Source organism: Drosophila biarmipes, unplaced genomic scaffold (assembly GCF_025231255.1).
Source record: "Drosophila biarmipes strain raj3 unplaced genomic scaffold, RU_DBia_V1.1 ptg000007l, whole genome shotgun sequence".
In the NCBI taxonomy this organism is placed as follows: Eukaryota; Metazoa; Arthropoda; class Insecta; order Diptera; family Drosophilidae; genus Drosophila; species Drosophila biarmipes.
In genome coordinates, this window is record NW_026114528.1 from 2,995,607 (window position 1) to 3,018,481 (window position 22,875).

The 22,875-nt window shown below is 34.7% G+C and overlaps 1 protein-coding gene across 2 annotated transcripts in view; it reads right to left on the bottom strand.

Moving 5' to 3' along the window:
• LOC108036882 (catenin delta-2) overlaps nucleotides 1-15,015 on the bottom strand; it is an 84,924-nt gene extending 69,909 nt beyond the window's left edge. Inside the window, exon 1 of one of the 2 annotated variants that reach the window (XM_017113257.3) lies at nucleotides 14,853-15,015. The gene's annotated coding sequence lies outside the window, so the exon portion shown is untranslated. Of the gene's footprint in view, nucleotides 1-14,623; nucleotides 14,780-14,852 lie in introns of those variants that run through there. The other variant, XM_017113258.3, reaches the window with a different exon arrangement.
• Nucleotides 15,016-22,875: the final 7,860 nt, after the last annotated feature.

Below are 22,875 nucleotides of genomic sequence, written 5' to 3' on the forward strand. Positions count from 1 at the left end.
AAAGGTAGATTCAGCCTTTAGAAACCGATCAGATAGATCCTTAAGTACGGCCGATAAGGACTGATATTCCAGTGCGGTTTGCCTTATAAAAGCCATAATCCATTACAGATCCATATTTGATTTGGTACAGTCTGCTATTCGGGCACAGGCACAACAGTTAAATAAAGATAAAATTGTGGAAACATCTGTATCTGCTTCCGCACTACGACAAGAACAATTCGCGTTAGTAATTGACTATTGTCAAAAAACTGTTATCTGGTAAATTCCCGAAACCAAGAGTTGGTGACATTTTAGATAAACTATTTAGGGTGAAAACCATTCTTGTCTTGAATTAATGTCAGGTTTTCATTAAATCGAACTCTAAAAAAATTATAGCGATATAACAGCTTTTTTAACGATCAAAGGTTCGCATCGCGCCACGCGATTCCCATTAGGCATAAAATTAGCACCAAATTATTTCTAGAGAATTCTTCACATGTCTAGGTAAAGTAAAAAAGGTGTACAGCTGATTGTCAGCATGCATTCAAACACCTCAAATCAGCACTAACAAAAAATATCATAAGTTTTTACTGGAGTGCAAGACCTAGCTACTTACAGCTGTTTTCTCGCCAAACTAGCTAGTTTTTCCAAAAGTGTTTCTTATATTGATCTGTTTATCGTCATCTTAAATTTGTGTAGTATGCTCTGAACTGGTAAATGTAGCCATTTTTGTTGAATAATAACTATGAAACGACTATTTTTACAAGAAAGTTTTCTATGCCCAAGTTGAGGAAGGGGTTGAAACCTAAACGCTTCATTTAAAAAAGCTAAACAAAAATATAAATACAAATAAACTAAAAAAAAATCGTTTTTAAAGGCGTACATAGTATTTCAAAATACTTTTGTAACGACTTATAACACTTCTTATATTGAGCTGTTTAGCACCGTCTAGAATTTTCAGGACTCTAAAAAAAGTTTTCGGACAAACTGATAAACGGACAAAAAAAAAATAAAATTTTCATATTGAGAGGACCCTGAAAATCTTGTTTTACGTATTACTATTGAACGGAGCATCCAATTTTGACAGTTGAAGTGCCATTCGACGCTTATTTTAATTGAGAATACAACTTGACTTTTACACTTTCATCACATTTTCTTTCACACCTGTTGATTTTATTTAAAGTCTTTTGTATGCAATTGCTTTTGAATGGAGCATCCAATTTTAACAGTTGAGGTGTCATTTATTTTAATGGAGAATACAACTATATATATATGATGATGCTCTTCGAACAGTACAAACAAGTGGCCCACCGATACCAAACACGTGCTTGTTACGATACATAACACAAAAAGAGGCAGGACACAAATGACAATATTAGGCACAACTAAGAATGAAGCAAATGGTTTAATATATTAGTTTTTTATACCAGGATAGAAGTTGAAATGAAAATTAAATGATAAAGGTTGTTATAGTTATGACATAGAACGCAAAAGGGCTCGTACAGACAAAAATTTTGATGTACATCGTGGCAAATTTAGAGGATAATACTTTCGGGTTAGTCTAATGTTAGGCGGTTTACAAGTTCTGCAGAATTTATATCACCTCTTATAAGATTTTTTATAAAAATAGTACCAATCATTGTTCTACGATTTACAAATGTAGGTAAATTAAGCAAATGTAATCTACTCTGGTAGGAAGGTAGTCTTACGTTTTGATCCCAGTTCAAACTAGGAAGAGCAAAATAAATCTTCTTTGTACCCATGTTTGTACGGTCGATGTGCATTTAATATTGTGGACTCCAAACCGACGAACAATATTCCAAAATAGGTCGGACAAGGGGGGTAAATAATAATTTCTCGTATAAGGTCATCAAATTCTTTTGATCAACGCTTTATAAACCCAAAAACTCTCATGGCTTTGTTAACAGTAGACATTTTGTGGCAGTCAAATTTAAGTTAAGGGTCCAGAAGAACATCTTAATCGTTAACTGAATATATACGGTCGAGTGACGAATTTTTAATAAAGTAATTGATAAGCGTAGAAGCACCCCTATAAGATATCATAACGTTGCATTTAGGGCAGTTTAAATGTACCCACACCATCCATGAAAACAATATCTGACTGTAAGTTCAATCCCGACGCTATATCATTATATGATAAACAAAGCTTGACATCATCAGCATACATTAGTTCACGAGAATGTGTTATGATAGAGGGAAGATCGTTAATAAACATAGTAAACAGCAAAGGTCATAAATGACTACCCTGAGGCGCTCCAGATGTCACATAGATCAATTTTAAAACCACATTCTTGAATATAACCCTCTGAGTCCTACAATTCAAGTAACTTGAAATCCAAGTTAATAGATTACCAGGAAACCCAAGCAGATCTAATTTGAATAGAAGAAGAGAGTGGTTTACGGTGTCAAAGGCCTAACTAAAATCTGTATATATAACGCCAGTCTGCTTTTTATAACTTTGCAGAGAGTATAATGGTTTCAGTCAGAAGTTTGCAACGCAGTGAACGAGATGTTTCCACCCCATAAAGTATACATATTCTTGACCAGCGTCACTAGACGAGTCGATCTTGCCATGTCCGTCTGTCCGTCTGACCTTCTGTCTGTCCGTTTCTGCGCAAACTAGTCTCTCAGTTTTAAAGCTATCGGGCCAAAAGTCTTCTTTCAATTGCAGGTAGTATATAAGTCGGAACCAGCCGGATCGGACAACTATATCTTAGGAACTTTCGGGAAAAGATTTAAAAAAAAATTATATCTTTGGTGTTTTTTAACATATAACCGCCTACGCTTGGAAATGACATTTTTTATTTGGTTTTGAATTTCGAATTAAATGTTATCAAAATCGGACGACTATATTATAAAGCTGCCATAGGAACGATCGAAAAATTCGTGGTAAAAAAATATGAAAAAATTATATCTAAGTGTTTTAACATATAACCTTCTAAGCTTGGAAATAACATTTTTTATTTAGTTCTGAATTTCGATATAAATAATAAAAAGCGGACTACTCTAATAAATAGATGTCAAAAAATGAAAAAAGTTTTTTTTTATATCACTGGAGTCAGAAACAATCCTGCAACTGCAAGGGTATACAAACTTCGGCTTGCCGAAGTTAATTTCCTTTCTTGTTTTTCTTAAACCCAATTATTACAATAGATGTTAGTTCAAGAAGATTGGTGGTGGTCGATCTTCGCTTAACAAAACCATGCTGACACGGTGATATAAGCGAGGAACATAAATGTTGCAAATGAGAAGTGATAATACGCTCAAATGCTTTAGGAATTGCCGACACTTTAGAAATACCTCTATAATTTTGGGCATCTGCTTTCGCACCTTTTTTATGAAGTGGAATAATTAAAGAGTCCTTCCAGATAGAAGGAAAAACTGATGATTAAATAGACAAATTAAAAAGTTTAAGAATGGGTTTACAAATGGTTGACGCACAAAACTTAAGCACACATCCAGCAAGTCCATCTGGACCGGGAGAACATGTTGGCGTTGTTTTTGCTAAATCTCTTACGAGAGAGCTTTCGGTGATGGAGAAAATAAAATTTGCCCTATTTAAGGGATTAGGGTAGTTAGAATTTGACCAAGCTGTCGAACTATAAGGAGTTTGGAAAAACTCAGCAAATAAATCAGCAATTTCAGAATCCGTCGATGCCTCCATTGAGTTTAGACGTACCGATGAAGGCAATGCCGATGCCTTACGCTTGGCATTAACAAAATTGTAAAACTGTTTCGGATCGTTTGAAAATTCAAATTTACATCGACTTAGATACATAGAGTAGCAATGACTGATGAGAACATTAAAATCTGTTTGAGCCACAACATATTTTGAAAAATCTGCTGGTCTACCCGATTTTTTATACTTTTTATAAGTGTTAGATTTAAGGTTTTAAAGTCTTTGAAGCGCATTGTTAAACCAAGGAGGTCTGTTTAGGTTTGAAAGAAACCCATCAGGTACGCATTCATTAAAAAACGTATTTAAGACTGTATAGAATAGTTCAGTGGCACTTTTAATGTCTGTAGAATTGTACAAGTCTGTCCAATTATAATGAGAAATCATATCGTTAGTTTATTATAGTCACATTTACGAGAAACTTAGTTCGAGAAACTAAAGGAGAGAGGGTATCAGCAGGGGAGGCAAATTGTCAGTTCCATGGTTGGATGATATGGGTCTTCAGGTACAACAAGAGCTTCAATTCTACTGTGATTTAAGACGGGTCTGAAACAAACACAAGATCTAATTGTCTTCTTAAGGATTTTTTTTATAAAGCTTACTTGCTGTAGCGATAATTCTAAAAGGCCATCAACAAAATCATGGGCGGATAACGGCATAGCGACAAATGAGTCAGTAGGAGGATATCAGGTAGGTTAAAGCCACCTAAAACAATCAAAAGGTCTCTGTTAGAAAGAAGGGATAAAACAGATTTTATTGCAGACAAATGGTGCTCATAAATTACTAGGTCAGAGCCAGGTGGAAAATAAGAACATGTAAGAAAAACAGATAACGATTGCAAAGAAACTTTTACACTTAGAAATTCAATTTCATTGGGTATATGAATGAGAATTCTTTCAAATGTTAGGTTAGGTAACGGCAATCAGGACACCGCCCCCCTACGTGAGTGGCGATCGGTCCTATAAGTATTAAAGTTACTAGCCAGAACTTCGGAGTCGGATATTCCTGGCTTTAGCCAAGTTTTCGTAAAAGCTAAAAAATCTTCTGTAAATGCAGAGGAGTCAGCATAAAGCTTGGGTAGCTTCATATTTAATCCCCTAACATTTTGATACGCCAACATAAAACTTTTTAGTTTTTTGACACAGTGGAGGGCCTGTTATTTGTTCTCGGTTTATTTGGGACAAATTCTTTAACTACTAAACCATCATTAAGCCAAAAGCTTTCAGAAAGTAAAACATTAAAACTGTCAGGCGGAGCAAATATTTTAAAAGAGGATATCCTACGAGCATATGAAAATCGAAATTGTTCAACTACAATATCTTCGGATGGGCATTTTTCACGAATAAATTCCAGAACATCCTCAGATGTGGTATCTGGGGTGAATCTAGAAACAAATAATAGCTTCCTTTGTGGAACAACTGAACGTTTCTTACGCCCCCCAGCAGCAGTCTGAAACTCACTAGGCTGAGATCCAGGAATGGTGCCCACTGTAACTATAGGTAAGGTCGGCACCGATTTCTTTGACTTAGCCAGTATAGAAGCTTTTATTTCGGAAACATGGACTTCACTTATCACGAGAGAAAAAATATTCTTACTACAGAGCGTGGCTTGTGCGACACTAACAAGCAAATTAAAAAGTTTAAGAATCGATTTACAAATGGTTGACGCACAAAACAAAAACAGGAAGACCATCTGGACCGGGAGAATAAGTTGCCGTTGTTGTAGCTAAATTACAGGAGAAAATACAAAAATACAATACACAATACAAGCAATGCCGATGACTTAACAAAGTTGTAAAATTGTTTCGGATCATTTGAAAATTCAAATTTAATCCATTTAGATACATAGAATACCAATGACTGTTGAAAACAAAAAATTCCGTGCAAGCCACCAGGTTTTTAAGTCTTTGAAGCGCATTGGTAAACCAAGGAAGACTGTTTAGGTTTGAAAGAAACCTATTAAGTTAGCATCCATTAAAAAACGTAAATAACACTATAGAGAATAGTTCAGTGGCACTTTCAATGTCTGTACAATTGTACAAATCTGTCCAATTATAATGAGAAAACATATCGTTTAAGTTACTATAGTCACATTTACGAAAAACATTTTTGAGAAACTAAAGGAGAAAGAATATCAGAGCAGGGGAGGCAAACTGTCAATTTTGAAGTTGGATAATATCGATCTTCAGGTACAACAAGACCGTCACTTCTACATACTGCGACGGTCTGAAACAAACACAAGATCTAATTTTCTATTTAAGGAATTTTGTATAAAGCTTGCTTGAATAAGAATTAATATAGATGTTAGGCTTCAGGCAACGGCAATCAGCACACAGTAAATAAAAATAAATATATAATATATACTAACAGAATAACTTCAAAATATTAAGTTATTCTTTACTGCGGAGTAATATAACCACATCCTAAGTGCTGAGTCGGCATTTCTGGCGTCCGCGACCACTCCCATACTGTGTGATACTCTCTCATTCAAGCGGCTATATTGTCGCCGCGATTATATACATTGATATGTATTAGTACCTACTGCTTCACTGCCGGATTGACCATTCCTGTTTTAGAGAATTAAGAAACACAAAGTAAACGACCATAAAAAAAGGCAAACGGTGCTCCAAATAAATTATTTTTTTTTTATTTAAAAACCATTTTTGCTGAGCAGGTTCCAATAAATATCTATATATATCTATCTATAGGCGGCAACATAAGTAAATAAATTGGGTGGTTCAAAAGCAAATATTGCTCTCACCAATGAAATAAAAAATAACATTTTTTTTTAAGACCTTTTGAATCGTCCCCAAAGTTTGCTTAAAATTACTTATACGACATGTGTACATGTACATATGTGTTATTACTTGTAAAGTAAAATGGTAGGCAAGATTCGTTCCCTGCAGTTCCACAATTCAGCTTAAGAACTCAATCAGGACGAAATCGATTGAGCCAAATGATAGCCGCGATCTTTGGCGCGGGAGAGAACGCAACAAAAAATGTTTCCCCTTGTCCAATCCCGCCATAGTTTCCCTGAAAAATGCGGGTGAAGGCAAATATGCCGAGCAGTTAAAGTGCCTAGACTTTTGAACACCCTTTCATTTTAAATAATACAACATTTTTGGTAAATGTAAATACAAATTATTTAAATAATTTGTATGCTGTTTTAATATATATATATTTTTTTAGGTAATAAGTTTGTTATTAGTTATTTATAAATAAGTGAATTTTAAAAACTATTGTATTAAATAAGTACTTGCATAATCGAACATGTCCATAAATACCCTGCTTTTATGTGCATCGGAACATGCATAGACAAACTGGACATGCCAAAAAAAACAAAAAAACATCGGATTAGCGAAACCGTTGTTGTTGCTTGTTGTTTTTCCTTCTTCATCTTTTTCACATGCGTTTGTTTATTTTTGTGAAGTAGTTGGAGTTACCCACGCTAACATTGATGTATATACCAAACTAGTGATTTAAAAAAATTTATACACGATTCCCAAGTTAGTCTCCCACAGACCAATATTTTTTAAACAGTAAAAGTAAAAACAAGTGGTGCAAAAAAATTGCAGTGAAATATATTAGTTTTTGTAACGAGAAACAAGAAATGGTGTATATTAATGAACAAATGAATAGTATTAAAAAACTGTAAAAATATCTTAAACTCTTATTGAGTGCTAACTTCCTAGGAACCAAAAATAAACGATTGCTTGTTCCATCATTTTTATACCCGTTACTCGTAGAGTCGGAAAGTACGTAACAGGTAGAAGGAAGCGTTTCCGACCCCATCAAGTATATATATTTTCGATCAGGATCACTAGTCGAGTCGATCTAGATATGTTCGTCTGTCCGTCCGTCCGTCTAACCGTATAAGATCTGAGATCTCGATAACTATAAAAGTTAGAACAGTTATTATCGATCTAAAAAGAGTGTGTCACGCACACTCTAACGCCCACCAACCGCGCAAAACTGTGCTGGCCATTTTTTTTGCTAAAATGTATGTCTTATCAATTCCTATCGATTCAAAAAAAAAAAATTTTGTAACGCTTAAATTTGTCTACCGCCTACATCACCTGAACTGAAATAGCTTGTAGCTTTACAGTACCGCATTGCTGCTTATATGTATATCTCCATAGCTGATAGTCGGGGCACTCGACTATAAAGTTCTTCCTCGAGGTGTTTAAGAATCTGCAGTTGGCGGGTACACATTTGAACACAAACACAGCAGTTCATATCTTTTTTTTGGAAGCGAACGCGTATGTTCATTGTTTACAGGCCCAAAATGTACGTCAACAAGAGCAATCTTATCGCCATTTTGTCGGTGTTCGGATACTCATCGCTTCGAACGCAAGGAACGCTATTGTATTAACCACAACAATGGATATCGACTAAACTCTTCAAAAATTACGGGAACTGGAAAACGTTCAAAGCAGCACAAAATTGGAACCAAAAGACGAACAGTTTGAGACGCTCTTTCTCGCCACCTACAGTCGCGATGAAAACGAGAAGTATGTCCTAAAACTGCCAATCAACACGAATTCGGAAAATATCGGCATACAGCTCTTAAACGCTTAAAATCGGTGAAGCGACGACTCAAAAAAAAAAAAACGAGCGGCTGCGCAAACAGTACATATACGTGAGAGTATTAGTATGTATGCGGGAGAATATCAACTTGGGACACAGCACCGGAAGCTAGGCCGAAAACTGCGAATCTTACTAATTTTTTAAGGATCCTTTCGCACCCTTATGGTTTGCCTTTGCTTTCTTATTTAGAAGTACGCATTTACTCAGCGGACATCGTTAAAATGTTCTGTGAAATATGGGTTAACAAGAGGCACAAAAACTAACAGAAAACGTTTGGAGAGGCGATCCATCCGATCCGATCAAGCATTGTATACTGTAACCTACGATGTGCATCATAAAGATAAAAACCCGAATGCTTCAAAAATGCTACAGGAGGACTTTTATATGGATGATGTTCTTACTGGGTCAAACAGTGAAGATGAGCTACTTCGGAAATGCTTGAAGCCATTCCTAAAAAGGCCTGGCATTACGTAGACTTCAAATGAAATCCAGCTCTCTGCGATTGCAGGAATCTGATGGCTGCTGACCTCATCGGCTTCCATTTAAGGTGAAGTAGACTTTGTGGCTACGGCTTCTTTTTTAAATGAAACGATTTATTCTAAAGACACGAAATCCATCTGCACCAGCTTTTACATCTGACGGGGTTAAGCAAGGATTATTTGTATTAAACACGCATAAGGCTATTTCCAAGAGGACTATCAACTACTCCTTTGATAGGAAACCTCTAAAGAACCGATCGCAGCTGGTCAAACTAGCGCCAAGGACTGACGAAAATGATTTGCTGGTGGTAGGGGACGACTGCAGCAAGCGCAATTGATACGTGTGGCAAAGTTCTTAGTTTTGCTACTAAAGACGCATGGCATCTTTAAGATGATCCTGAAACACGAGCACCGAGTAAGCCTTCTCGATGGCGTTTCTAATTCTAATAATTAAAAGACGTAATCTCATTCGCAGAATAACACACAACTATTTATATTGCATTTGTCAACGCTACCACACATCGTTCGTTGCTGTGTATAACTGCATCTCTGCACAATCACCGGCAATTTAATGCTCACCTTCGAAAAGTTGCACCCTGCTTGCTCCAATCAGAGCTTCTTATGCTACGTACCGGAACCAACAACTTATCACCCGCCCACTTCCTAATTCGGCGACTATTAACTACAGCTTAAATCCCTCCGCACCCTTATTTTCAAAATGGTTGAAATCGGAAGATTATTTAAAAAGTAACAAGAAAATAAAATGCGTAATCTCGGAAATAGACGCTTATTTTAGAATTTTTATTTTTGTTTTTATGGATTATTTGCAATTATCATCTTTGTTCTAGTTTAAAGAAGGATATAAGGTGGATCCAAGCCTACTAAAAATATAAATTTAAGGCACTGTTTTCTTACTGGCCTAAATAAAGTTAAATCTATTCAACCATTTTTTGCCTAGCAAAGTAAAATTATAAATAAAATTAAACCATTTATTGTCCACTTACAGGATATTTGGGTTTTTTTACAACCATTTTTTGAGTCACATAATTGTTTAAAAAAATTTGCATTTTTAATGAATGTATCCTCTTTATTTGCACGGCAAACATTAAGGGTAATATTATAGTTGTAAACTAAAACATATATTTAATACACTTGCCAAGCGCAAACAAACTACAACTCGGAGATATCAAACAAATTTCTTGAAAACGTTTTTAAGAACTTATCCATTTGAATTCTTTTAGGGCTGTAAGCTGTAGCTGTAAGTTATTGTAATGTAGTTCCGAAAAAATAATAGTACCACAACGCCACAGGCAATATGGAAAGTCGAGTTTCTTATTAAATAGTATTTAAGATATTTAAAAAAAATCGAACGGATATTAAAATTATTGTTTCGAAAATTTGTTTTCAACTTTAGAACGTATAATTCTCTGGTGTTTTTAAAGATATAACCTCCTACGCATGGAAACAACACTTTTTAATTAGTACTGAATTTCGTATTTAATTTTACCAAAATCGGACGACTATATCATGTAGCTGCCATATGAACAATCGGAAAATTGGTGGAAAAATAATATAAAACAAGAAAGGAAGTTAACTTCGGTAAGCCGAAGTTTATATACCCTTGCAGTTGTAAAAAATAATCAATAATTTAAATAATTTGAATTGGAAATTCTTAAAAATATAAAAATGTATATTCCCAGTATTATAAGATAATATGTCAAAAAGCCCCAAATATATAATTTGTTTCATATTATTTACTCTCAATTATCCGATCGTCCCTATGACAGGTTTATGATATAGTCAGTCGTCTGATTTTAATTAAATTTAATTCGAAATTCAGAACTAATTATAAAATGTTATTTTCAAGCTAATAAAGTTATATTTAAAAAAAAACTAAAGATATAATTTTCATTTCATGTTTTCCGACTAATTTTCCGATCGTTCCTATGGCAACTGTATGATATAGTCATCCGATTTTGATAAAATTTTATTCGAAATTCAAAACACAATAAAAAATGTTATTTCCAAGCGTAGGAGCTTATATGTTAAAAAACACAGAAGATATAATTTTCAATATTATTTTACAACTAATTTTCCGATTGTTCCTATGGGAGCTAAATGATATAGTCGTCCGATTTTGATATAATTTAATTCGAAATTCAAAATTAATTTAAAAATGTTATATCCAAGCTTAGAAAGGTATATGTTAAAAAACACCAAAGATATAATTTTTTGTACATTTTTTCTCCGATAGTTCCTATGGGAGCTGTAAGATATAATTGTCCGATCCGGCTGGTTCCGACTTATATACTACCTGTAATAGAAAGAAGACGGAAAGACGGAAACGTCTTCTTCACTGCGTTGCAAACTTCTGACTGAAATTATTATACCCTCTGCAAGGGTATAAAAATTACATCTCTTATGTTTTTTTTAACATATAGCTTTCTAGGCTTGGATATAACAATTTTTAATTAATTATGAATTGCGAATTTAATTTTATGAAAATCTGACTGTATCTTATAGCTGCCATAGGAACGATCGGAAAATTGGTAGGAAATTAATATGAAATCATTATACCTTTCTTTTGGTCAAAATTCAGCAATTTTGGAACAAACTTCGCTGACACACGACTCATGCCCAAAACGTTTGAAAAAATTTCATGGCACGAGACAAGCGATATACCGACATCTTCAGCAACTTCTCTGATAGTGATTCGACGATTTTCCAAAACAATTTTCTTCACTGCTTGAACGTTTTCATCACGTTTGTTGATGTGCTTGGGCGTCCAGAGCGAGGGTCGTCATTGTAAACATTTACTCAGAACAGTTTCACCGTATGCCACTGTCAACATTTCAAGTGTTTCGGAGCACTTAATTTTATTTTTTCACAAAATTTGATGTAAGTCCTTTGATCCAAATTTTTCGATAGCAAAAAATCGCTGAGCACGCAAAACAACTTGTTACCTTTCGCCTCTCACAACTAAACAAAAAAGAGGGTTCAATTGAAACTTGGTACAGATGTTAGGGAAGAGTGTACCAACATAACAAAACAAAAAAATCGATAATCAAAAATATGTTGCCCGGGAAATTTGAAGTCACCTTACTTTTTAAACACACCTCGTATGTTAAGAAATGTAATTATATTTAATTTATTTCTTAGATACTGCTATATAAAGATAAAGTAAATTAAGTAAACTATTTCTTATAAATTGTTTGGTCAGGCTGACCATTTACTATTTTTTTTGCACTGGTGTATATGTATAATTAAAAAGGTCGGAAAAATACTTTTCTCTAAGAACTCTACAAGTAACTTTGTTAATTGCAAGGCATGCAAAGCGCGAATTTTGTTTGTGAAAAGATCTGATTTGCTAAGGATTGAGAAGAAATCCTTACAATTTCAATAAAACTGCTTATATCTACACATTAGAGGACTTTCAGCACTAAATTGTAGTATTTTGTTCATTTACTTTTTATGTTTTTAGCACTCAAACTTTTCTTAATAAATTAAGCCGGTAACAAGTGGCCATATTTTCTATTAATGAAAATAAGCGTACATATAGAGAAATCATAAGAATAGTTCATAATTTTAGAAAAAACTTTAGAAACTATCGGGGAAAAAATTTTAAAAAAAATTATATCTTTCGTGTTTTTTAACATATACCTTTCTAAGCTTGGATATAACATTTTTAAATTAGTTCTGAATTTCCAATTAAATTTTATTGAAATCGGACGACTATATCATATAGCTGTCATAGCAACGATCGGATAATTGGTGGGAAATAATGTGAAACAAATTATAGCTTTTGACATATTATCTTATAATATTGGGAATATACATTTTTATATTTTTAAGAATTTTGAATTCAATTTAATAAAATTATTGATCATTTTTTATAACTGTATACAAACTTCGGCTTGCCTAAGTTAACTTCCTTTCTTGTTTTTATCTTTATTTAACCTTTTTGGCATTGACTAGATCAATTAAGGAGTACCTGCTTAATCATACCTTTTGAAGAAATTCCCATTGCCCTTGGGATTGAGATCAGAAGAATGCGGTGGCTATCTCAACTGATTTATCACATTATTTCGGAGTAATAGCTTTAAATAGTTGTTATGTTGGAACCAAAAGTCATCCTTTAATCTCAGCTTCATGGCGTTTTGTTGTAAAGTTTTCTTCAAGATGTTACAATGCATCTTGTTATGCATTATTGATTTAATGAAAACCAGATTCCCAACTCAACTGGCGCCATTTATCCCCAAACCAAACCAAAACGCCACACCACCATGTTTATTGGTTCGCACAAAGTTTGGGTTGTAAGCGGCAGAAACAATCATTCGCCACACGCGCTTACGGCCCTTTATCCCGAACATACAAAACTTGCTTTCGTCGCTAAAAAGTTATTCTTTCCAGAGTTCTGGAGGCTTATTATTGCATTTTCAGCCAAATCCCATACGTTTGGTTTTTGTTTACTGTTCATATACATCAATGACCATAAAAATAGAAAAAAGTACGGTTTTTCTATTTGTGATTGGAAAGGTAATTAAATCAATCAAATGGTCTTAAAATCTTAAATATTTTGATGCAAAAAATAATTGCAAATAATAGTAATTGCAAACAAATTTTCAAAAAAAAAGTGCTTATTTTTGATATGATTTTTGGAATGTGACAACGTCGAAAAAAATTAATAAGAGAAGAAAAGAGAATAATCTGGCTTAAATTCATATTTCTAAACATTTTCAAAAAATCATAAAATAATATAAGTTTTGTTTGGAGAAACTTCTGCTCTTCGCTTCTTTTTTTACCGCGTAGAGAAGTTTGCATGTAATTATATGAAAGCCCGCACACTGACGCGGAGCGTCTCGATCCGACGCAGGGTAATACCGGGTGAATCCTCTAAGAAGAATTCAATTCCGGCTGTTATCGACAATTTTTAAGGCATTAGTTTTGGGCCGAAAAAAATAGAATGGAATAGACAATTGACAATAAGTGAGTTCCAAGAAAGCAAAGAAAGAAGTCGAAATGAAATCGAATATATTGGTTAAAATATGTACATTCGCCCCGACGACTTCGCTTGAATGTGCGTTCCGCAAGCGGCGTCGCCCCAGTGTGCGCAGATCTTAAAAAGTAGATTTCCACACACATTTTCAATAAGTACTTAATGGGTTAAGGCGGGATCTTGCTTTAATGTAGTCCAAAACGTGTCCCCAAAATTTCAGGACCAAACTCGAAGTAAATTGAAAGTTACAGAAGAAATAGCCAGCAAGCGTCGGGGAGGTAAACAAGCAGCCGGAAAACTTTGACGTGCGATTTATTGGATTTTCCTTTTTACGATTTTATATACATATGTACATACATAATTGGCGGGAAAGATGAGGGAAAAGTAAATGTTATATCGGAACAGTGTTCAGTATAAAATTATCTTCTAGTTGAACCTAAAATTATAATTATAATAAACATAATTAACACACATTTTACACAATCTAATATTTTGAAGAAAAAATGTTTTCCTAAAAAAAATTTGTCCTTCGCAAAATGTTTCCCCTCGAAATTAAAGAGTTAAGAATTCTTTGTCATAATTTAACTTAATTCTTATGTTAATCCTAATGTAAATAGGATTTACTAAACATACATACCTCTGTCTTACTACTGAATATGAACATATACATAGAACAATTAAGTTGCATGCTAGCTTGATTGACTTTTATAGGTACATACATATAAAGTTATCAAAAATAAGTTATATTGTACACTGGCTAGATGCTGTATATTTAAATAATAGAACCACGCCCCTCAGTGTGTACTGAACAGATTTTGTTGTCGAGTTTTGATTTAACTATTTTATCCTGTATAATCAAAAAAAAAAGTAATTAAAACATACATACGTGTGTATTTACACTGCCTCACACTTCTATATGTTTTATTAGGGCGAATTACTGTATCGATTTTTTTCAGTTTTCGTGATACGCAAATAGGTTTTATTCTTTTAATGAAATCCATTATCGATTTGAATTCATTACCAACAAATTTAGACCATAGTTACGTATGTCTTAATAAGGTAGTTTGTTTAAAAATGTGTAAACATTATTAAATACATTGTCCTCTTTGACATACCCAAATGATTTTATAATATATACAACTACATAGTCACTATACTTCGACTATCATATTATCATTATTTGAGAATTTAAACAATGTAAAAAAACTATGTACTAAAATGACAGCACAATTTTTAATTTAAACTTGTATATAGGTGTAAAAATGAAACTAGTTCCATTGCGAGTTTTTGATAAAAGTAAAAGAAGCATTTATTATTACAGACTATTTCCATCAAGAGCCCGTCCTTATTATGTACAGTTCCCACAGTATACGATTTCATACATATCCGTAATTATAAAAGTTTTTTAATACCCTGTTTAGAATGACTGCGTTTCTGAAACAGTAATCATTATTTATGAGATCGGACGCGAGGCAAATAGTTGGCGGACACAAAAAATGAATGGCCCAATGCAACTGTCAGCGAACAGTTATAGGGATTGATTTTCCGTTGATTTTCAAGAGATAAGGAAGGTGTCATTTTTTTTCTGCAAGACTTTCGTAAACTTTATTATTATCTGTTTTGTTTAATTACCAAAAGCAATAGATTTTATATTTTAAGACTACAATATATCTGAATGCTTTTTTCCAGAGCGGTTAAACCCTACAATTTTGTTTAATTACCAAAACCAATCGCTTTTTAGCGCGGTTCTTCGATGAGCTAAGAAATTAACAGGAAAAGTACCATATTTAACCAAACAAAAACCAAAAATTAAAAATGTAAGGAAAAAACCAAAAACTTTCGTAGAGAAGCCTTCAAAAGGTCAGAAGTACAGATTAACAAGAAAGGAAGTTAACTTCGGCAAGCCGAAGTTTGTATACCCTTGCAGTTATAGAAATAAACAACTTTAGTAAATAATTTTTTCATATTATTTTCCCACCAATTTCCCGATCGTTCCTATGACAGCTTTATGATATAGTCGTCCGATTTTGATAAAATTTAATTCGAAATTCAGAAATAATTTAAAAATGTTATTTCCAAGCTAAGAAGGTTACACGTTGAAAACACCGAAGATATAATTTTTTCATATTATTTTACAACTAATTTTCCGATCGTTTCTATGGCATCTATAGTCGACCGATTTTGATAAAATTTAATTCGAGATTCAGAACTAATTAAAAAATGTTATATCCAAGCTTAGAAGGTTATATGCTAAAAAACACCGAAGATAAAATTTTTTTCAATTTTTTCCCCGACAGTTCTTATGGGAGCTATAAGATATAGTTGTCCTATCCGGCCGTTGGCTTAGAAAGAAGGGAAAAGGACAGCTGGAGGTCAAGGTGCACCTAATTTCTCATCCCGGCATAGAAATTTGTGAAGCATGTGGGATAAATAAAAATATTTCCTTTAAAAATTCCATTTATTCAGATTCGTCCCTTTTGCTTCCATTTTTCTCGGCTTGACAATACACGCATTGCGGGTGAATTTTGGGATGAGAATAAGATGTTCACCCACTGAAACCTTTAGCAAATCTGAGAACTAAGCTTATAGGTGAAACGTCTTGTTTCGGCTTCTCGTATGAAACAGTATGACGTATTCATCTGTCATTAGTGCGCCAAATGATTAAAAGGCAAATTTAACTTCAGATATACCGAGAAGTCATGTGAAACGTTAAAATCTTTCTTCGCGTGAGAACCAAAGCGTTGTATTTCGTAGCTAGTAGAGTGGAATATGAGATAAATCGTGCACACGGAGTTTCTTTACAGTTTTCTGACGCTACTTAGCACATACTGCTCCTAATGCTTTATTTTCTATACAAGAAATAAGAATTAAAATATTTAAATGACTAATAAAATGATGATATTTAAATGCTTATCGCACACGGAGGCTTTACGTGACTGAGATTCGGGCCGCCTCGGTGCACCTTAGAGCTCTTATCTTTTTAGTGAAAACAAGGAAGAACGCTATAGTCGAGTATCAGATACCCGTTACTCAGCTTGAGAGAGAAAAATAAAAATGGAGGTATGTAAGCAGCAAAGAAATATTCTAAAACGCTATCTACCGGCTATGTTAGTATATGTTGTATACGCCGTTTGTGGGCGTTAGAGTTAGCGTGGCAAATATTTTTTAGGTCAATCGAAAGGTTTTAATGAGACAAATAGCAAGAAAAAAAACGACAGTTTTGGGCGGTTTTGGGCGTGGCAATTTTTTTTTGGGTGAATCTATAGGTATTAATGAGGCATACGTTTTAGCAAAAAGAAATTTTTTAGCATGACAATTGTGGCCACCACAGTTTTGGGCAGTTAGTGAGCGTTAGAGTGGGCGTGGCACATTTTTATTATGTCAATCGATAGGTATTGATGAGACAAATTCATTTAATTTAAATTTTTATTCTATCATAAAAACTGTAGGCGCTACAAATTTGCGGATTGTGGGCGTTAAAGGGGGCGTGATACCTCGCTAAATCAAACTTGTTCTGCGCAGGAATCTGCATGCCAAGTCTGACGGTTCTAGCTTTTATAGTTTCAGAGATCTCAGCCTTCATAAGGACAGACGGACATGGCTAGATCGACTCGGCTAGTGATCCTGATCAAGAATATATATACTTTATGGGGTCGGAAACGCTTCCTTTTACCTGTTACATACTTTCCGACGAATCTAGTATACCCTTTTACTCTACGAGTAACGGGTATAATTATAACATTCATTAAGAAAATGTCAACAGTGATGACAGGGAACAATCGAAAATGGAAGGCTCAGAAGCAACAGATTTGGTTAGATTAGCCAAATCGATAGTTTTCATATAATAGATGGTGGGTGTGCTTTGAGGGAATCGGAGTTTTACAATTTAAATTGGGAGGCGAAAAAGCAGCATGTTTGGTTTGATTAGCCACACGTCTTCAGATCAGCTGTTATGGGATGGAAGATGGTAGATGTGCTCTGTAGGAATCCGAGATTCACATTGGGAGGTGCCGAAGCACCAGCTTTGGTTTGATTAGCCCTAGGTCTTCAGGTAATGTTTTATCGGATGATAGATACTGGATGTGCTCTGTGGAAATCGGTGTCACATTTATTTTTGAAAATTGCTGATTTTATTATGAAGTGGTTACAAAAACAATGGAGTGCTTATCTGACATATTGAATATCTTACAATTACCATTAACCGATAAAGAAAGGCCGAAGAATTTGTGTTTTCAGTCGAATCTGTTTTTCCTCCATTGCGTGATAAACCTTTAAATTTTAATAATTATATATATGGACGTTGATGCACTTCGAACAAGTGGCCCAACGACACCAAGCACGTGCTAGTTACGCGCGGGTCCCTTTTATCAATTTGGGCAAAAAATGCGAGTTCGCGAGGAAGATACATACATAATACAAAACTAAGATTGAAGGAAATGAGTTAAAATATTAGTTTTTAATACCGGGATAGATGTTGAAATGCAAATTAAATGACATAGAACGCAAAAGGGCTCGTGCAGACAAAAATTTGATGATGATGATGATACATCGTGGCAAATTTAGAGGATAATCATTTCGTGTTAATCTAACAGGAACTTTGAATGTTAGGCGGTTTAAAAGTTCTTCAGAATCAATGTCACCTCTTACAAGATTTTGTATAAAAATAGTACCAAGCATTGTTCTACGATTTACAAGTGTAGGTAAATTAAGCAAATGTAATCTACTCTGGTAGGAAGGTAGTCTTACGTTTTGATCCCAGTTCAAACTAGGAAGAGCAAAATAAATCTTCTTTGTACCCATGTTTGTACGGTCGATGTGCATTTAATATTGTGGACTCCAAACCGACGAACAATATTCCAAAATAGGTCGGACAAGGGGGGTAAATAATAATTTCTCGTATAAGGTCATCAAATTCTTTTGATCAACGCTTTATAAACCCAAAAACTCTCATGGCTTTGTTAACAGTAGACATTTTGTGGCAGTCAAATTTAAGTTAAGGGTCCAGAAGAACATCTTAATCGTTAACTGAATATATACGGTCGAGTGACGAATTTTTAATAAAGTAATTGATAAGCGTAGAAGCACCCCTATAAGATATCATAACGTTGCATTTAGGGCAGTTTAAATGTACCCACACCATCCATGAAAACAATATCTGACTGTAAGTTCAATCCCGACGCTATATCATTATATGATAAACAAAGCTTGACATCATCAGCATACATTAGTTCACGAGAATGTGTTATGATAGAGGGAAGATCGTTAATAAACATAGTAAACAGCAAAGGTCATAAATGACTACCCTGAGGCGCTCCAGATGTCACATAGATCAATTTTAAAACCACATTCTTGAATATAACCCTCTGAGTCCTACAATTCAAGTAACTTGAAATCCAAGTTAATAGATTACCAGGAAACCCAAGCAGATCTAATTTGAATAGAAGAAGAGAGTAGTTTACGGTGTCAAAGGCCTAACTAAAATCTGTATATATAACGCCAGTCTGCTTTTTATAACTTTGCAGAGAGTATAATGGTTTCAGTCAGAAGTTTGCAACGCAGTGAACGAGATGTTTCCGACCCCATAAAGTATACATATTCTTGACCAGCGTCACTAGACGAGTCGATCTTGCCATGTCCGTCTGTCCGTCTGACCTTCTGTCTGTCCGTTTCTGCGCAAACTAGTCTCTCAGTTTTAAAGCTATCGGGCCAAAAGTCTTCTTTCAATTGCAGGTAGTATATAAGTCGGAACCAGCCGGATCGGACAACTATATCTTAGGAACTTTCGGGAAAAGATTTAAAAAAAAATTATATCTTTGGTGTTTTTTAACATATAACCGCCTATGCTTGGAAATGACATTTTTTATTTGGTTTTGAATTTCGAATTAAATGTTATCAAAATCGGACGACTATATTATAAAGCTGCCATAGGAACGATCGAAAAATTCGTGGTAAAAAAATATGAAAAAATTATATCTAAGTGTTTTAACATATAACCTTCTAAGCTTGGAAATAACATTTTTTATTTAGTTCTGAATTTCGATATAAATAATAAAAAGCGGACTACTCTAATAAATAGATGTCAAAAAATGAAAAAAGTTTTTTTTTATATCACTGGAGTCAGAAACAATCCTGCAACTGCAAGGGTATACAAACTTCGGATTGCCGAAGTTAATTTCCTTTCTTGTTTTTCTTAAACCCAATTATTACAATAGATGTTAGTTCAAGAAGATTGGTGGTGGTCGATCTTCGCTTAACAAAACCATGCTGACACGGTGATATAAGCGAGGAACATAAATGTTGCAAATGAGAAGTGATAATACGTTCAAATGCTTTAGGAATTGCCGACACTTTAGAAATACCTCTATAATTTTGGGCATCTGCTTTCGCACCTTTTTTATGAAGTGGAATAATTAAAGAGTCCTTCCAGATAGAAGGAAAAACTGATGATTAAATAGACAAATTAAAAAGTTTAAGAATGGGTTTACAAATGGTTGACGCACAAAACTTAAGCACACATCCAGCAAGTCCATCTGGACCGGGAGAACATGTTGGCGTTGTTTTTGCTAAATCTCTTACGAGAGAGCTTTCGGTGATGGAGAAAATAAAATTTGCCCTATTTAAGGGATTAGGGTAGTTAGAATTTGACCAAGCTGTCGAACTATAAGGAGTTTGGAAAAACTCAGCAAATAAATCAGCAATTTCAGAATCCGTCGATGCCTCCATTGAGTTTAGACGTACCGATGAAGGCAATGCCGATGCCTTACGCTTGGCATTAACAAAATTGTAAAACTGTTTCGGATCGTTTGAAAATTCAAATTTACATCGACTTAGATACATAGAGTAGCAATGACTGATGAGAACATTAAAATCTGTTTGAGCCACAACATATTTTGAAAAGTCTGCTGGTCTACCCGATTTTTTATACTTTTTATAAGTGTTAGATTTAAGGTTTTAAAGTCTTTGAAGCGCATTGTTAAACCAAGGAGGTCTGTTTAGGTTTGAAAGAAACCCATCAGGTACGCATTCATTAAAAAACGTATTTAAGACTGTATAGAATAGTTTAGTGGCACTTTCAATGTCTGTAGAATTGTACAAGTCTGTCCAATTATAATGAGAAATCATATCGTTAGTTTATTATAGTCACATTTACGAGAAACTTAGTTCGAGAAACTAAAGGAGAGAGGGTATCAGAGCAGGGGAGGCAAATTGTCAGTTCCATGGTTGGATGATATGGGTCTTCAGGTACAACAAGAGCTTCAATTCTACATACTGTGATTTAAGACGGGTCTGAAACAAACACAAGATCTAATTGTCTTCTTAAGGATTTTTTTTATAAAGCTTACTTGCTGTAGCGATAATTCTAAAAGGCCATCAACAAAATCATGGTCGGATAACGGCATAGCGACAAATGAGTCAGTAGGAGGATATCAGGTAGGTTAAAGCCACCTAAAACAATCAAAAGGTCTCTGTTAGAAAGAAGGGATAAAACAGATTTTATTGCAGACAGATGGTGCTCATAAATTACTAGGTCAGAGCCAGGTGGAATATAAGAACATGTACGAAAAACAGATAAAGATTGCAAAGAAACTTTTACACTTAGAAATTCAATTTCATTGGGTATATGAATGAGAATTCTTTCAAATGTTAGGTTAGGTAACGGCAATCAGGACACCGCCCCCCTACGTGAGTGGCGATCGGTCCTATAAGTATTAAAGTTACTAGCCAGAACTTCGGAGTCGGATATCCCTGGCTTTAGCCAAGTTTTCGTAAAAGCTAAAAAATCTTCTGTAAATGCAGAGGAGTCAGCATAAAGCTTGGGTAGCTTCATATTTAATCCCCTAACATTTTGATACGCCAACATAAAACTTTTTAGTTTTTTGACACAGTGGAGGGCCTGTTATTTGTTCTCGGTTTATTTGGGACAAATTCTTTAACTACTAAACCATCATTAAGCCAAAAGCTTTCAGAAAGTAAAACATTAAAACTGTCAGGCGGAGCAAATATTTTAAAAGAAGATATCCTACGAGCATATGAAAATCGAAATTGTTCAACTGCAATATCTTCGGATGGGCATTTTTCACGAATAAATTCCAGAACATCCTCAGATGTGGTATCTGGGGTGAATCTAGAAACAAATAATTGCTTCCTTTTTGGAACAACTGAAAGTTTTTTACGCTCCCCAGCAGCAGTCTGAACCTCACTAGGCTGAGATACAGGAACGGTGCCTACAGTACCTATAGGAACGGTCGGCACCGATTTCTTTGACTTAGCCCATACTGCAGCTTTTAGTCCGGAAACATGGACTACACTCGAGCTAGCTGTATTCATACGCACAGTTGATTCGCTTAACCCTGTGTCGACAGGAACTGCTGCTACCAAGTTCGGATTTGGATTGGATTCCATGGTGGTATTAACGGCGGTTAAGCTGGCTTTTTTTGCGTTTATGCGACTCTGTTAATAATTTTTTATTATTAAAGAGGCTGTCTCGTGTCTGCTTCATAAAGCCGCTCATCTCAACCGCCATTTCCTTGCAGGAACCACATGACCACATAAGACCAGAGTTAAGATCAATAAAATCTTTAACTCTGCCGGTGAATCCTGCACACTTGACGTGCATCATCGAATCGCAGAGCCAGCAAAAAATAAAGTGGTCTTTCGTTGAAGACGCAAGTGTGCAGTTTTTCTTGGAACAGACAAGGGCCATTATAAGACAAAGAAATGAAATAAAATATCAAAAATACCTCAAAGTAAATTTGGCACTGGGATCCAATTCAAAAATCACAGAGGCACAAAACACAAAAAAAATAAGAGCGCGAGATCGCGAAAATTTATCAAAACGTAAGAGAGCACGAGAGAAAAAAATATTCTATCGACTGAGCGTGGCTTGTGCAACACTAACAACTGTCAGTACGAACAAATACAAAGTAAATCAAGCAAGAGAGAGAGAGAGAAATTATTATTATTTTTACTAGAAATTCAGCGGGTGCGTAGAGAGCAGGTTACAGTTATAAAATAGAGCGAGGGAGATTGAGAGAGAGTAAAAGAGTTTTAGCAAGTTTAGGAGCGTAAGTTACAAAAACAAAGCTATGAGATTAAACAAATCTAATAGAAATGCTAAAATAACTATTAACACGTACC